The sequence below is a fragment of the Manihot esculenta genome, chromosome 6 (genome assembly GCF_001659605.2).
Source record: "Manihot esculenta cultivar AM560-2 chromosome 6, M.esculenta_v8, whole genome shotgun sequence".
Classification (NCBI taxonomy): domain Eukaryota; kingdom Viridiplantae; phylum Streptophyta; class Magnoliopsida; order Malpighiales; family Euphorbiaceae; genus Manihot; species Manihot esculenta.
Window position 1 is genome coordinate 14,071,467 of NC_035166.2, and position 18,645 is coordinate 14,090,111.

The 18,645-nt window shown below is 35.7% G+C and overlaps 1 non-coding gene across 1 annotated transcript; it reads right to left on the minus strand.

The window, feature by feature from the left end:
- Positions 1-2,158: 2,158 nt before the first annotated feature.
- On the minus strand, positions 2,159-2,230 carry TRNAE-UUC. Its single transcript has one exon. It is a non-coding gene; the product is annotated as a tRNA-Glu (tRNA).
- Between the last annotated feature and the right edge of the window lie 16,415 nt (positions 2,231-18,645).

The window sequence follows — 18,645 nt, forward strand, 5'->3', positions numbered from 1 at the left end:
GTATTTTTTTAATTGTTTCAAGGGTAATTTTGTAATCTCTTACTCTTTTTACAGATAATTCCACAAGTTGACTATCGGAAAGACGTGATAATTTTATTTAAAAAAAAAAAACTATAATTTAATTTCTCTATTTTACTAAAATATTTATTTTAATTTTTATATTTTTAAAAATTTATAATTTAATTTTTAATAATAAAAAAATTAATTTATTCTCTACCATTAAAATTAAAATTAATTTATTATTAATTTATATAAAAAATATTAAAATATTTTTTTAAAAAAATATAACTAAACTATTATCGTTAAAATTAAATTGGACTAATTTTATTAGAAATCAGATTATTAACCCTTTATTTAGTAGAATCGGATCAATCTAATATGAACCGATTCAACTTTGATTAAATCGATAAATTAAATGGTTTGAATTTTTTTTTAAATAAAATCATTTTCATTTAATTAAGAAATATATTTGAGATTCCAATAGGAATTGAATTTATGATCACCCCGCATTCAATACACTTAACCAATTAAATCAAATTTATCACTTTAATACACTTTTCGGTTTAATTGGATTTTCAGTATTCTTGATTTATAAGGATATATTTATAAATGTTATAATATTTAAAGATTAATTTATAAAAATATAAAGATTTTATTTTTTTAATAAATAATTAAAATATTAAAAGTTCAATTCATTTCATGATACTTATTTTTAAATATTATAATTATTTATAAATTAATTTATAAAACTAAAATAATGTATTTTAAAATATATTTATGAATTCAATTGTAAAATATAAGAATTTAGGGTCAATTTCAAGATTTTATCCCTAAATAATTATAAAATATAAAAATCAATTTAAAAAATGATAGAAATTTTATTTTAAATTTAATAAAATTTCAGAAACTATATTTTTTTAGGTTAAAAATATATACTTAAGATAATCTCGTCATTCTCGTTAAAGTGAATGGTAAGTTAACTAATAATTTAACGGTAAAAGTTAATTTTTAATTTTTTTTAAATGTAAAAAATTAAATTGTAAATTTTTAAAAATAAATTGATTAAAATATATATTTTATTAAATTAGATGAACTAAATTCAGTTTACTTTTTGAAAAATATGAGAGATATTTTAATTAATTTTAAAAATTATAAAGATTTATTAATTAATTTTACTAAAATTTAAAAAAAATATAATAGTTTTCTAAAAAAAAATAATTTTCTCTTCTTTTTTTTTTTCATTAAAACTCCTTTTACATATGATATATTCTCTTTCTTGGGTCACTACCACCAATACCACCGATAGAAATAATAGATCGTTTTATAACCAAATAACTGAATATTAAGCATCAAATAGAAAATGCCATCTTTATAAAAACAAAATATTAAATAAAAAATAATTTTAATATTTAAAAGTACAAAAAATAATATTATTAAAAGACGTTTAATTACAATAAAATTCTCTCTTGTGACAACTTAATTTACTTTCTAATCCAATAGTTTTGATTTTGCTGATGAATATTTTAAAATTCCATTTTATTTTTAAATTGAATTTGAAAATGTATGCTTTTCTGTACTTTTAAATTGAATCTTAAAAGTATTTATTACAGAAAACTAATAATCTCTAAACCAGTAAAAAAATTGTACTTTCAAAAAATATTTCTTAAAATGCAATACTAATGCACAAATCTATTTATTTTTTATATAGTTTAAAATATACTGTTTGTTTTAATCTAAATCTAAATAAATATTGACATTAAACAATTACAAAATAAGAGGAAAAAAATACATCTTTTATTTTTTTTCAGTAAAAACAATAAACAGAATATTAATTATATTAACTTATTATAAGCTTATAAAAATAATTAGCTTCTATCTCATATGCATATTGTTAAAAAATTCATAAAATTTTCAATATTTGAAAAAATAAACTAATACATTAAAATTTATTTTGTATCACTTAATCTACAAATAATCATGAAAATTTATATTACAATGAAAAAGTTAATTTAATTTTGTGGTAATTGTATTTATTTACTATATATTAATAACATTATACGGGTAAAAACTAAAATCAGAAAAATATACTGTCAAATTCTTCTACGCCTAATTAGCAGGCAAGAATGCAATGTGGGCAATAAGCGAAAATTAAATAGAGTTCCGTTGCCGGGAATCGAACCCGGGTCTCCTGGGTGAAAGCCAGATATCCTAACCGCTGGACGACAACGGAATTGCTTTCTTCTGTTTTCTCATCTGTTTTATCTTTTATTCTATTGTAATAAAATGATAGAAAAAGTAATATCTAGAAAATCCAATGTTATTAATAAAATTTTACAAACCAGACAATAATTTATTCTTTTCATCAGAATGACTTATTTTCTTTTTAAAAATATTTTTTGTTAATCAATTATTTTGAGTGCTCTAAATATTAAAAAATATAAAAAAATACTTTTTATAAAATATTTCAAATTAATGAAAATTAATATAATTTAATTTCTTTCATCCATCAATATATCTATAAAAAAATTCTTTACTTTTGATAGCGAAAATGGCAATAAATTTTGTATTTTATTATCATAATATTTTTATTTTTATTATTGATATTTCAAAAAAATAGAGATTACATATCAAAATTTATTTTCTTATTTTTCTGTTAATTAAAACTATAATATTTTAAGTTAACTATTGCCAATTGGGTATAGTATGGACATTTTGGTCTATATATATTTACAGCTTGTTAATGGTTTCCGTTCAATTTTGTGGCGAAGGGAGAAAAATCTTTTAGGTGCATTGGCTTTTGTTTAATTTTCTGTTTTTTTATATATTTTTTATTTAATAAAATAATAAAAAATTTATCCTGTTATTAATATTGTGTTTTTTTTACTATTTATTAAAAATGTTTTAAAATAAAAAATCAAAAACTCAAAATTATAAGTATTAATTTTCTTATTATATATTCCATCAAAACATTACTTTTTTTACGATTTGTTTTAGATTATCATTATCAATTTTAAATTTTTATTTTTATGGATCAAATTATTTTTTTTAAATTACACCGTTCAATTTATTAATTTATAAATTATATCTCTATTTTATTATTATAAAAAAAAATTACTAATTAATTTTATGCTATGTGAAAATTTATTAATGGATTTTTCAATTAAAAAAAATATATTAAAATATTCTCAAGATAGACTTGGTTAAAAGTTAGTTTCGATTAGAAACCGGCATTTTGATTGTATTTATAGGCTAAACTGAAATCAGTTCAGTTTATGACTGATGTGAAACCTTATGGATCAAATTCAAGAACTCTTTGATAAGATAGAAAAACTTCAAAATCAACAATAAACTTCCTTTTTATGGCACCCAACGCAAAGGGGAAAGAACAACAAGAATACCAATAATTGAGAATTAGAGAAACAAGGCAAGTACTACAATTGAATAGATAAGTTTATCTTGATTTTTGATACAATTGGAAAAATACAATCTCATACTCTCACAATAACAAAAGCACGCAAATAGCATGAATAATTCTGAATTTTTATTAAAAGATCTTAAAATACTAAGAATAAACTAAAGCCTAAAGTGCCAAAAAGACTAGCCGAGTTAAAAGCCCATAGTAAAGGGATAGCACATCAAGGCCCAAAACTAGGTCTAAACAACTAAAATAGCAATACTAAAGCAAATAAGATAGTATAAGCTTAACCCAAACAAATGGACTTACAGGATACATCATTAAGGTCCAAATAATATGTATAACACGTCATCCAAAGCTATCATGAGTTGTGCACATACCTTGCACATATTTCTTCAAATCTGCCAACTTGATTTGATGGACTTGTACTCCTTCTAATTAGAACCAATGGACTTGAATCTTCATAAAAGCCTTCTTTGATCTTCACATTAGGCTTACTTTTGTATCGCTTTGGCCCATAGGTTTGATTATGCTCCTTAAGCCCATAGTTGCAAGTTTCACACCAAATCTGCCCTATATGAATTGAAGCACACCCCAATTGGATTTGGTTTATACACCTTTTAGACTCATTTAAATGATATAAGGTTGCTCCATACCATTGTTATAAATCTGCCCTATTAGATCCATATCATTCCCTCCTTCTTTAGAAAAGATTCATTCTTGAATCTTGCTCATATTCATGTCAGGAATGGAAGCTTTAAGAACAAATATATTTTCAAAGACCTCCTTTTGAATAGATAGAAATAGCATGAAACTCTCTTCATGGATATTGCCATCAACAACCTGCACATCAAGAATAAGATAACTAGGCATAATAATGTTAGTCCTAGAAAGATCATGTGGATGTGACCCATTCTTCTCTATAACTTTCAAAACAGCCCCATTCGCCTCCTCCACTATAACGTCCCAAAAATCGGATCGCTACCGGCACTAGAATCCAGGTCGACTTAAGGTCGCCGGGACCCGTAGCAAGCCTGCTATACTCTCTATACACCTGTAAAATCCCATACATGATCATACACTTTCTGTAAAAACATAAAAATGATGCTCTGAACCAAGGCTCAACCTGTGCATGCACTATCTCTGTACTATACAACCCCTTACTAAAGCTTGTTCTAGATGGGTTCCACTCATATTCTGTTAAGCCTGGTTTTTCACATACGGAGAAAAACATTCACAGCACATAAACAGACCATGTATATAAAAAGGATTTACAACATGGGTCAAGCACAATACTCTACACTATCCAATACTAACCCATGTCTTTACAATATTACATGTCCACACTATTACAAAAGTTCTGTACTCTTCCTGTACCCTGCTGAACTTCCCCCTTAACTCTGATCCTGCAAGACTGGGTGTAAAGGAGAGGGATGAGCTATACTAGCCCAGTGAGTAGAATAAATCAAACATGTCAATAAAACATGCTCACATGGAATGCATCACATCACAAGTAAATCACATCATCTTAGACGGACTGATTTAAAATTCCCTCAATCTGTGCCCAGCCCGCGAAGGAGCTCCTCAGGACTTTATTACGCACCCTAGGGTGCCCTGTGCCCGGCCCTCTCAGGGCTCCTCAGGACTTTATTACGAGGGCTAATGAATCCACTATGTCTGATCCGTACAAGCATAGAATAATGCAATGCGTCACATTAGTGTATTCTAGTGCACTCAACCTATTACATATCATGATGCATGGAACATGCTCAAAGCCTTTACTTTCTCAATTTAAAACATTCAGTTTAGTTCCACTCACCTCTGGCCGACTCTGAATACTCTGAAGCAGTGCTCACTGCTGCTCTCTTCGGTTCCTCTGGTCCGTTCCTACACAGGTGGACTCAAATGAGGGACCCAACTAGCTCAAGAACAACTCTATAAAACTCCCTAAAACCCCCCTTAAAACATCCTAAAATAATCACATAAAATATGCAAAAGAAGGCTGGACAGGGCACTTTTGGCGGCAGGTTCGGCGGTCGAAAGTCCCTTCCAGAGATGAAACTCAAGCACTTTCGGCGGCACTTCGGCTGTCGAAAGTCCTCTCCAGAGACGAAAGTCCCCAACCTTCGGCGGCACCTTTGGCGGCCGAAACCTTCCTCCAGAGCCGAAAGTCCAAACTTTCGGGGGCAGGCTTGGGCAAGCTTCGGCAGCCGAAACCACCTCCTTACATGTTCGGCGGCCGAACCTCCCTTCGGCGGCCGAAACTGGATTCTCCAGTAAGGCAGAACCTTGTTTTGCTTCATGCAAACGTACCCAAACTCCCCTCAAACAAGCAAACCATAATTCCACAACCTGCATATACTCAAGTATAGGCACAAAGGGGTCCAAAACTAACTTAAAACCCCAACAAACAACACAACTAAACACAAACACATGCTTTGACCACAAATCAACCAAAACCTCAACTTACCTTAAACATGCATCTCTACCCAAAAACTTCATAACACCTTCATAAAACATGAAAAGAAGTTCAGGATCTTCACTTACCTCTTACAAACAAGAAGATAAACGATCCCAACATGGAGATATGGAGAAACTCTCCCTCAAAGTCTCCAACTTCAAAACTTTTGGTTAATTTGCTCAAAAGCTTCAAAACCACATAAACCTCATCAAAACTTTGCAAGATTTGAAGAAAACATGAAAGTCACCCAAGGAAGATCATGGTCTCACCTCTGTCTGTGAATGGAAAGAAAATCTTATCCATTCACCGACCTAGGGCCTTTTATAGGTGGTTGGCCAGACCACCTTCGGCGCCTAACGTGAAATCAAAACTCATGCATGTTCGGCGGCCGAATTTCACCTTCGGCGGCCGAACCTTGCATTTCTTCCTTGGCTCTTTTCTTTCACAAACTCATTTCGTTTTGTACGAAAAACATTAAAACCTACTAAAATCCTTTACCAAAACATAAATCTTACCCTTCTAGCGGATTCCGACATCCGAGATTCCGCCGAAAAGTAGAATTTCGATGCCGGACTCCAGCCGGGTATTACATCCACCCCATCAATCATGTCCTCCCTATGTCCACCATCAATAACAATTTCTTCTTTAAGCTCAATGATGCATTTTTTAACAACAACTTTACTAATTTCATGCATTACGATATATGTTAGTGTATTTGCCCTAGGCCATTATCTTGGACCTTTTTGTATGTCGTTTTCGTTATTAATAAAAGAGATTTTTATTATCATTATTATTTGTTTGCATGTTACATAATAATGATTATCATCCCTGGTTATTTATTATTATGATGATAATAATAAAATATAACTAGTATGATTATTGATTGATAATCATGAGATGATTATGTATATGTTGATATAATTCAATAATCATAGATACTTGTTAGAGAACAAAGTATTGGATGGACTCGCATTGAGATCACTACATGGGTCATTGTCATAAGTGAATCTCAAAGTAGTTATGTCTTAATCCTTTGACTTGAGATTGTCATAGTTTCCAACATAAGGACTGTTATGTTTTGATATAACCAAACATTGTCTTTAATCGGATAATCATAAAGGTTATGATTGAGCATAATAGAAACTATGTAGAGGATATTGAACAATCAAGATAGAATTTGTCCCTCTCTCTGAGAGAGATATCTTCTGGGCCCATCGATAAGTGAGACTGAGAAATGCATGGCCGTGCTCAAATGAATTGATAATGTGATCAATATCATTTAATTTTATCAGTCTACTTAGAGATCGAGAAATCATAAGTTTGAACATTATAAGTTTGACATTGACCATGACTTATGTTCAAACTAGATATCGTGTGATAAAGAGATTAATACATGTTCTATTTAATAGGTTTTATCGGACTATCGACCCTCATATTAATTAGGTAGTAATAATGTCTTGCTAGAGGTCACTTATGATTTATGGGCCCTTTGGGACTGGGCCTATTATCAATTAATGTGAGCCTATTAGGTCACACATAAGAACATTGTTGATGTGCTATATTAATGGGCTAAAAGCCCATTAATATAATTAATAATAATAACATAATTAATAATAATAAAGTGTTATTATTATTAATATTAATTATTTATTATTATAAGATAATAATATTTAAAAAGGATCTGCAGTCTATCTGTAATTGTTACGGATAAAGGACTCTATCACATAAGATATTTGAGTATCTGCTGGATTGTGGTAGTTGGTTATGAACACAACTCTTTTACGAAAAGAGTTGTGGGAAAACAAAAGACTGAAACATATAAATAAACTCCTTCTACGGATTGAGGAGGAAGAAGAACAACAATTTATAGAGAATTCAGTCTAACAGTTGCAGATTGTGGAGCACATGGTTTATCCATCAGAGAGAGCTAGCACTCTAGAAGGATAATAGACGTTCGTGTGGATATCATTGAGGGTGTTCGTTTGAAAAAGCAGCACCATCAGTCCGGCATTGTATCTTCTCGATGAGATTAACAGGTTAGTCTCGTATCCTTCCTTTGAAATAAACGAAGCACTCAGATTCTGGGAAGGAAACCAGAGATATTTTATTTTTCCGCTACGCAATTTGGGTTGCAATAATCTCTGGATTTTCTAATAATTTACTCTTCAATTTTAATTTCTATGAAAGTTGAAATTGGAACTTTAGCATCTTCTTTCTCCATCCTCCTCTTTCTTATCTCTTCTCTTTTCTTAGCAACAAACCTCTTCATCTCCAACTTTACTTTATTTAAATTCTCTTCATATCCATGAAGCTCCTCAAGTAACAATATAGCTTTTCTAAGGCTATATGTAACTTTCTTATCCATTCATTTTCTACAATGTTAAATGCAATCTTTAAAGCTATTTATTGTAAAATCAAGCACAAGTTAGAAAACATTCTCCTTAATCTCCATCTCAAGTTCCTCTCTAGCATCTCTATGCTTATCCAAACTCATGGTTAAGAATAACAACAGGAATCACAATAAAAAATAAAATTAGTAGTAAAGCACTCTCTCGCGTGTTTGTACTCTTTTACCACTCTTTGCAATTCTTCCAATTGAACTTTAAAACTTAGGTCAACCTAACAATTCAAAAGAACGCTTAGAAAGAAAGATTAAAATCCTGTAATACCCGGCTAGACTCCGGTATCGGAATTCCTACCGTCCGGTGGAACCTCGGATGTCGGAGACCTCTAGAAGGGTAAAATCATGTTTTCATGAAATGTTTTAATGTTTTTGATGATTTTAAGTAAAAAGGAAAAGAGTTTTTGAATAAAAACAACCTTGGAGGAAAGCTCAGGTTCGGCCGCCGAACCTCAAGTTCGGCCGCCGAACATGCATGCGTTGCGGGTGTGCTTTAGGCCCCCGAAAGCATAAGTGAGGGAAGTCCAGGTTCGGCCGCCGAACCTCAAGTTCGGCCGCCGAACATGGCATGCATGCGGAGGCACATTCGGCCCCCGAACGTGGCCTGGCCAGCCACTATAAAAGGGTCCCTTAGCCGAAAACGGGCGAGTTTTTCCCCATTTTCGGCCAAGGTGAGCTCTCCGCCGCCCCTCACCGATCTTTGATGCTTTTCCTCTAGATCCTTCAAGTTTTTCACTTGTTTTAACTTTGTTTTGAAGATTTGAGCTTTTGAGCAAAGTTTTGGAGCTTTGAGGTTCAAGAACTCAAATCTCTCCCAACCCCAAGTTTGGTCGCCTCTACTCTCGATCTTCAAGAGGTAAGAGTCGATCTCTAGCTTATAGTATGTTTTAAGCAAGTTTTATGAAGTTCATGGGGGTAGAATGCATGTTTAGGTTTTAGTTATGTTTATGGGTATATATGTATGTTCATGAACAATGTGGCTTGCAAATGCTTGTGTATGTGTGTTGTAGTTGGGGTTTAAGTTAGTTTGAGACCCCTAGGAGCTTGTGTGCATGTTTTGGTTGAGCTAAATGCATGATGGTATGAGTTTGAGGCTTTTGTGCATGTTTGAATCAAGTTTCTGCCCTTTGGGAGAAACCAGGTTCGGCAGCCGAAGGGACTTTCGGCCGCCGAACCCTCTTGTGGAGGCAGCCTTCGGCTGCCGAAGCTTGCCCCCGAAAGGAGACTTTCGTCTCTGTCTGGGAGTTTCGGCCGCCGAAAGTGCGGCCGAACATGCATGAGTTTCGCCTCTGTCTGGGAGTTTCGGCCGCCGAAGGTGCCGCTGAACCTGCCTGACTTTCGGCTCTGGAGGGACTTTCGGTCGCCGAACCTCCTTGCATGTTTTGCATGGATGTTTTGAGATGTGTTAGGGGGTTTTTGGGGGATGTTTTTAGAGTTATGTTTGTAATACCCGGCTAGACTCCGGTATCGGGATCCCTACCGTCCGGTGGGACCTCGGATGTCGGAAACCTCTAGAAGGGTAAGACTATGATTTTATGAAGTGTTTTCATGTATTTCAATGGTTTTAAGTATGAAATTAAATGAGTTTTTGCATGAAAAGTCTTTGGAGGAAAACCCAGGTTCGGCCGCCGAAAGTCAAGTTCGGCCGCCGAACATGCATGCGTTTTGGAGGCACGTTAGGCCCCCGAAAGCATAAGTGAGGGAAGTCCAGGTTCGGCCGCCGAACCTCATATTCGGCCGCCGAACATGGCATGCATGCGGAGGCACTTTCGGCCCCCGAACGTGGCCTGGCCAGCCACTATAAAAGGGTCTCTTTGGTCCGCACGGGCGAGCTTTTCTTCCCCGTTGTCGGCCAAGGTGAACCTTCGCCGCCCCTCACCAATCTTGAGCATTTTCCTTCAATCTTTCACGTTTTTAACAAGTTTATAACTTTGTTTTGAAGATTTACAAGTTTTAAGCACGTTTGAGTACTTTGAGGTTCAAGGAGCTCAATCCTCCCATCTTTGAGTCAAGGTCGTTTTCCTCTCGATCTTCAAGAGGTAAGGGTCGATCTTGAACTCTTATTATGTTTTAAATAAGTTTTATGCAAGATCTATGGGTTAGAATGCATGTTTAGGTTATGTGTATGTTTATGGGTATAATGTATGTTTTTGAACAATGTATGTTGGAAATGTGTTGTTTGAAGTGTTGTAGTTGGGGTATATTATAGTTTGAGACCCCTAGGTGTGATGTATGATGTATATGCATGTGTAGAAACAAGTTTATGCATGTTTTGAGGCGTTTTGGAGGCTTTGGACACAAGGGAGCCAAGTTTCTGCTTTTCGGCAGAAACTCAGGTTCGGCCGCCGAAGTGACTTTCGGCCGCCGAACCCCCTTGTGGAGGCAGTTTCGGCTGCCGAAGCCTGCCCCCGAAACTCAAGTTTCGTCTCTGTCTGGGAGGTTCGGCCGCCGAAAGTGCCGCCGAACCTGCATGACTTTCGGCTGCAGAGGGACTTTCGGCCGCCGAACCTGCCGCCGAAAGTGCCCTGTTCAGCCATTTCTTGCATGTTTTCATGTGATGTTTTCAGGATGTTTTAGGGGGTCTTTGGGGAGTTTTTTGGAGTCATGTTCACGTATGCTTGGTGCCTCATTTGAGTCCACCTGTGTAGGTTCGGACCCGAGGAACCGAGACCCCCGGTTGTGAGATAGTCGTTCAGAGTTCGTTGTTAAAGCTTCAGTTACCAGGTGAGTGGAACAACCCCTTAAACTTTAAAGTAAAGGAATAAATGAATGAATCATAAAGCATTGCCCATGCATCATTATGCTATGCAATATTAGGTTGTATGCATTAGAATTCACGAATATGTTGCATTGCATACTTTGTTGTTGATGTGGATGAATGTTGAATGATCCATTAGCCCTTGTATGTCATGATAGCCTATGTGAGTCCAGGTGTGCCTGCTACGGCTCTACGCCCCTGGCACTATGACTGATTATGAAAGTCCGGGTGTGCCTGCTACGGCTCTACGCCCCCGGCATGTATGAGTAAGAAAGATTGGGGCTATATGGTGACAAGTTCATCCTTGTTGTGAAATGTTTGTGTTATGGCGCATACATGAAAGCATGAATAAGAAAAAGTTAAATGATAATAATAATAATAAAATGAATAATAATATACCTAAAAAGGGAGGAATTAAAACAAATGTTTTTAGTTTCTGCTCACTGGGCTCTAGTAGCTCACCCCACTCCCTTTATCCCCAGAGTTGCAGGTACAGGATAGGTCAAGAAGTCGGCTAGAGTGAAGTCAAGCCTTGTATGTTGTAATAGATAATAGTGGACATGAACATGATGTAATGAGTATTTATGACCATGTAATGTAATGAATGAGTAATGTATAGTTATGATATGTAATGATGATGATGATTGAGGATTAGTATGTGCTTGACCCTATGTTTATGGTTATCCCCTTGGCACATGATCTATAGAAATGTTTTTATGATGTATTTGATAGTCCAAGCTTATCGAATGATGAAATACCCCATTGGAGCATTTGATGAGGACTCCAGTGGTGGTTATGTTATTAGATGTGCACATGTTCAGGTTAAGCTTGGAAAAAGAAAGAAAAAGTTTACAGCTTTATGTATGTTGATCATGTATGGGATAATACAGGTTACAGGAGGTATGCTTGGCTTGCTACGGGTCCCGGCGGCCTTAAGCCGATCTGGATCCTAGCGCCGGTAACGGGTCGGATTTCCGGGTCGTTACAATGTTCTAGTATGTTGGTCCCTCATTTGAGTCCACCTGTGTAGGTTTGGACCCGAGGAACCGAGGACCCCAGCAGTGAGTCAGCTGCTTCAGTCAGTGTCAGAGCTAGCCAGAGGTGAGTGGAATAACTCTTATGCTTTTAAATAAATAAACCCGTTTGAGCATGATTCACGCATCATGAATGCCATGAGATATAATAGGATGCTTGCATTAGAACTCACGAATATGTTGCATTGCATAATATGTTGATGATGTGGATGAATGTTGAATGATCCTTTAGTCCTCGTATGTTATGATATGATGATGATACGGTACGGAAGACCAGTGAGGCCCATTCTACGCCCCTGGCACTATGTAAGAGAAAGACCAGTGAGGCCCATTCTACGCCCCTGGCATTATGGAATGTTATGTTATGTTAGGAAAGAGAAAGACCAGTGAGGCCCATTCTACGCCCCTGGCACAGTTGGACTATGTAGAGGACTATTGGTGACAAATTCATCCTTGATGTGATTTGCTGTGATGTGATGCATTTCATGTTATTATATGTTTTAAATGCTTTACTATTCTGCTCACTGGGCTCTAGTAGCTCACCCCTCTCCCTTAACCCCCAGGCTTGCAGGTACAGGGTAGACCAGGAGGTCCGCGAGAGTCTTGAAGTCTTATGTATGTAATAGTTAGAAAGTGGACATGACAGATTGTGTAATGATGTAAAGTTAAGTAGTTATGTTATGTATAATGATATTGAGGATTAGAAATTGTGCTTGACCCTATGAATGTTGTAATCCCTTTTTATTACATGATCCTAGAGGTTTATTGATGACTATGTTTAGCCAACTCAACACATTATGCCACCCATTGGGGGCATTGATGAGATCCCACAGAGGGATCAAGGTATGATTATGTATATGTTCAGTGTATGCACAGGTTGAGTTTGGCGTATGATAGAATGTACGAAAGAAAAGTTTTTATTTTTTTATGTATGTTGTTGATCATGTATGGGATTAAACAGGTTTACAGGTTTCATGTTAGGCTTGCTACGGGTCCCGGCGGCCTTAAGTCGACCCGGATCCTAGCGCCGGTAGCGGTCCGATTTTCGGGTCGTTACAAATCCTATCAAAGAAACGTAAGCTCAAACACATTAGAAAGAAGATACAAGATAAAAATGGATTGTAGCACAAAGAAAAGACTATGTACTACTTTATTATATAAATTTAAAGTATAATCACAATCAAATAACACGCTAACAGTGTAAAGGAAATAATTATGGCAAGACCTAAAAAAATCAACAAACAATAATTGAGAAATAAATAATTTATGCTAAAATATAACACTACAAAAATTTACCGGATTAGTAATGGAAAATAGTAACGAAAAATGTCTGTTACTAATCAGTAACGGATTAATAACGGATATTATATTAAACACAACAATAGTAACGGATTAGCTAATTCGTTATAAATCCGTTACTAAATTCTGTAACGGATTCATATCCGTTACAGAATTGGTTAAATTTACCCAAAATTAGTAACGGATGAACACATACGTTACTAAATGGTTCTGTACTCAGTCATTTAGTAACAGATATATTATCCGTTACAGAAGTTAAATATAGTAACGGATGTATCCGTTACTAAATTTAAAATCCCTAACATAAGAAAGCCCGAAATTTTCCTTTCTCAGTTACATGTTTTTACTTTCCCTTTCCGCCAGTTGCACGAAGTTCTCCAAAATCTCTCTGCCCTTGACCATTGCTGTTGCCAAAATCCCTCTTCCTTTCACCATTGCTATCATCGCCTTCACAGTTGCCGCCTTCACCGTTGCCGCCTTCACCGCCTTCACCGACTATCACCGCCTTCACTGTTGCTGTAATACCCGGCTAGATTCCGGCATCGGAATCCCTACCTTCCGAGGGAATCTCCGTTGGAATCTAGAATTTCTGAAGATGCCAGAGGCTTCTAGAGAGGTAAAATGTGTTTTCTAAAAGGTTTTTACTGATTTCATGGTTTTAAATGAAAAAGAATTGAGTTTTGAAAATAAAAGACCAAGGAGGCGTTTGCCAGGTTCGGCCACCGAAAGTGAAGTTCGGCCGCCGAACATGGGAAGGCTTCGGGAGTGCTTTTGGCCTCCGAAAGTCTTGTTTGAACGAGCCAAGGTTCGGCCGCCGAACCTCAAGTTCAGCCGCCGAACATGCATGAGTTTAGGGGGCACGTTAGGCTGCCAAAGGTGGTTCAGTAGGCCAACTATAAAGGGCCCTCAGATCAGAAATGGGCGAGTTTTCTCCCCATTCTCGAGCTCAGGTGAGTTTTTGTCCTCCTTTGGTCGTTTTCATGTTTTCTCTATCCATCCCTCAAGTTTTTCATGAGATCTACCTTTGTTTTGAAGTTTTGAAGCCCAAATAGAAGTTTTGGAAGTTTGGAGGCTTTTGGAGTTTGGATCCTCCACACCTCCGAGTTAGGGATCGCACCACCCCTCGATTTTCAAGAGGTAAGTGTAGATCCTTGCTTCCCTAGTGTTTTAATGAAGTTTTAAGTAAGTTTTAAGAGGTTTTAATGGTTGAGTATGGGTAGATATGCATGTTAGGGTTTATGTGGGTTTTATGCCCAATGTGTGTTGTGTGATGCTGTGTAGGAGGTTTAAGCTAGTTTATACATGTGGGAGAGTGTATGCATGATTGGGAAAGAGTAAGTGAGGTTTAAGGTAGTTTTGATGGTTTTGGCTTATGTGGGTCATAAGCTATCTATGCATGCTTTGAATGTTGTTTTTGGAGTTTAATCTAGTTGTTTAAGCTCCTTTGTGCATGGTTAAAGGTTTATGCATGTTTTGGTAAGGTTGGGTGCTTGTTTTGGGGTGTTTGGAAGGTTTGGGAGGCTTGGTTGTGCATGAGGCTGAGTTTTGGATGAACTCAGGTTTGGCCCCCGAAAGTAGCTTCGGCCGCCGAACCTGCCTTTGGATGCATGGATTGGCCGCCTAACCTTGCCCCCGAAAGTTGAGTTTTGGCTTGAAAGCAGACTTTCGGCCGTCGAAGGAAGGTTCGGCGGCCAAAAGTGCTTGACTTTCGTCTCTGGAGAGGGACTTTCGGCCGCCGAAGGTGCCGCCGAAAGTGCCCTGTCCAGCCTTTTCATGGTTGTTTTCTATGCATGTTTAAGTGATGTTCTAGGGGGTTTTTTGGTAGTGTTTATGAGTTGTTTAGAATGTGTTTGGCACCTCATTCGAGTCCACCTTTGTAGGATTGGACCCGAGGGACCGAGGAGGCCATCAGTATTAGTAGTTGCAGAGTCAGTCGGTGTCTGCCAGAGGTGAGTAGAACTAACCTTAATCTTTTATTTTATGAAATCAAATGCCTAAAGCATGCTCATGCATCATGTTTATATGTAATAGGTTGATTGCACTAGTTACACGAATATGAAACATTGCATTATTTACTGTTGTTGGAGATTGGACCAAGGACGACCCCACTAGCCCTATGGATAAGACCTGGCTGGGCCAGGCATTACGAAGTCCTGTGGTGCCTTTTTGAGGGCCGGGCAAATAGCTTAGGGATGTTTTGGAGTTAGGTCCAATCCGTGATATGATTTGTTTGTGCTGTGACGCATTTCATGAAAGCATGTAATTAATGAACTGTTTTCCTTGTTTCTACTCACTGGGCTTTTTAGCTCACCCCTCTCCCTTAACCCCAGTTTTGCAGGTCAGAGGTAGTCCAGGAAGACGTCAAGGGTAAAGGTTTTGGCTATGTAATAGAGTAGTGGACATGATGTAGATTAAAGGAATGTATGTAATGTAATAGATTGTAAGATAATATGTTTATGGATTAGTACTGTGCTTGGCCCTGAGACTTGATTAGTCCCTATTTAATACATGATGTATGTAATGTTTTAGGATGTTGAGTTATGTTTGAACTAAACTGGTGGCATGTGTTGTTTACCACTCTATTGTTTGATGAGGACCCTAGTGGAGGTCTTATGTTTGTGGTTTGATGCATGCACAGGTTAGGTTTGGTTCTTTGGATGTGACTCCGGCTTGATATATGTTGTGTTGACCCAGCTAGAGTTTTGATGAGGGCTCTAGTAGGGGGGGTTTCTTTATGTTTCCAGTTATGTTGCATACAGGTCAAGCTCGGTCTATACATCATATGTTTCAGTTTTTATGTTAAAGTTTTGATCATGTATGGGATTTGACCAGGTGATAGAAGGTATGTTTGGCTTGCTACGGGTCCCGGCGGCCTTAAGCCGATCTGGATCCTAGCGCCGGTGGCGGTTCGGGCCGTTACGATAGGGTATCGGTTTCCGGGTCGTTACAGTTGCCGCCCTCACCGCCTTCACTGTTAGTTTTAAGATCAGCCTGTTGCTTTAAAGATCATATCCAAAGCGAAGGTAAATTACTCTGCTTTTTGTATATATTTGCAGAGCTAATCCCTAAATATTTATCACAGAAATTAGATGTTTTCAATTAGTTCTAATTAAATGCAGTGCACCTATTTGCTTTTTATATTTTCTCTCTTTTGAATGTTGTTGTGGTTTTATGATCAATGGGTTTCACAATTCTATCTGATCACGGGGATTCACAACGAGGGATATTTCTCTTCCTTGACGGGTTTGCTTTCGAAGTTCGAGAATGAGCAATATCTGTGCAAAATTACACCAGTGCAGTTACACCAGTAGGTGAAAGATAATGCTGAGTCTCATTGATTTTGGCCATTGCTTTAGCTTGAGTGGGATGGGTCACTGAAACCTTTCTGGTGGTTCATTACTTTTCAATGCTCTATTTATTTTGATAATGCTGTAAATGGAGAAATACTCCTCTTGAGCATCCTGTGAATCTTGGTATTTTTACACATTTCAATTTTCTCTCTTTTTGCTTGGTCCTCTCTGATATTTTCCCAGCTTGCAAGTTATGGGGATACCATATTGATATTAAGCTGTAATTACATTGACCTGTTTGCTTTTTAACCTCAGAGTTACAATAGATAAGCTTGTTTCCAAATCTTTATTTGTTGAAAAACCTAAATCTAATGTTCAGTCTTCAGAACTTTACTGGTATCCTTCCATAATTTACAGAGAGGCACAAGAGAAATGTTCTCTTTTCTTTGTTTTCTTCCCCTCAATCCCTTATCTTTGCTATGCAAGGATCTGTGTGATCCTTTGGTGGATTGGATTAATTTTATTGGAGTCCTTCTATCAATAATCTATGTAAGCATTACGTATGTGTGATAATGCAAAGATGAATGACAGTATGCTACTTTCGTTGATCAAAGTGGGATTTTGTTTTCTGTTGAAAAAGATTTGTTCAAAGCATCATGGAACTTTGAGTCTTATATTTTTCCCATTCTTGTACCATATTTCCGACTCTTACCTTGCATATGTTGACTTCTTTTTGAGGGGTTTTTGTCCAAAGTGGGAGGACTAATGAAAAGTTGGAACTACCATAGAAGCATGAATATACGGGGCTGTGTGCTTGAGAAAATAGTGAGAGAGATTAGTTGGAGAAACAGGAAGTGGATGAATTAGTTTTTCAAGTTATTTGTGGTTACGTTTTACTGAATTGCATGTACAAACCGGTGTTGGATTTCTCAGGAATTGATCTTTCTGTACTAACCATGATCAGTGTGCATTCTTTAGCATATATTTATTATATTGTGAAAGTCCACTTTGAGTAATGTTAAATTGAGGGTTTCTTTTTGGTGAATAATGCATCTTGTGACCTGTAATTTATATTTGTTACTTTTTAAGCTAGTTTGGGTTCACATCTTGTTGATATTTTTGAGTACTAGGTTTAAGTTTGTTATATCATCAAGTGTTTCAAAGTGATCAATGTCATCATGTGTTGTTCTGGCAGGGTTGCCGTAAGTGTATTTGACTTCAATTTGGATATTTGGGATGGCCATAATTTATTTCTTTGTTCATCATATTATTAATACTTGAAAACTGGGATAACATATTTAAATTTAAATGCAAATATATATTCAAAGATTTTATCGACAAATTTTTTTAGAGATTAATTAAATATAAATATTTTATTTATTTATTTTATTGATAATGCGAAAACATTACTAGATTTAGAGTTTATACAACAGTTTTGTAACTGCAGTGTAAAATTATTACTTAGTTTGATAAAAATTTTAAATTATTATAAAATTATTTATATTTTTACTCTATATAATAGTATATATTTTAATAAATAATTTATTTTATATTTAATAAAATTATAATATTAACTTCATCGTTTATCCATTGTAAAAAATTAAGAAATTGTTATCTTATACTATAACGAAAATTAATATATTAATTTTCTCGTTCATTTATAATTACTTTTTAAATATAAAAAATAATATTTTTCGACCGTTACGTTAACTCATTTTTCAGGAGTAAAGTTATTTAAATAGATTGCAATTTGTTTTTGGCTGGAGTTTTAGCTATGGTGAATCACTACAAAAAAACAGTGATTTAGCGACCAAAATTTTGGTCGCTAAAAGGCAAAATTTGGTCGCTATTATGAAATAGCGACCATTTAGCGACCAAAATGAAATGGTCGGTGTTTGGCCAGTCGCTAAATTTTTGGCGACAATCTGAAAATTGGTCGCTAAAATAGCGACCAATCAGCGACCATTTTTTGGTCGCTAATTTGGTG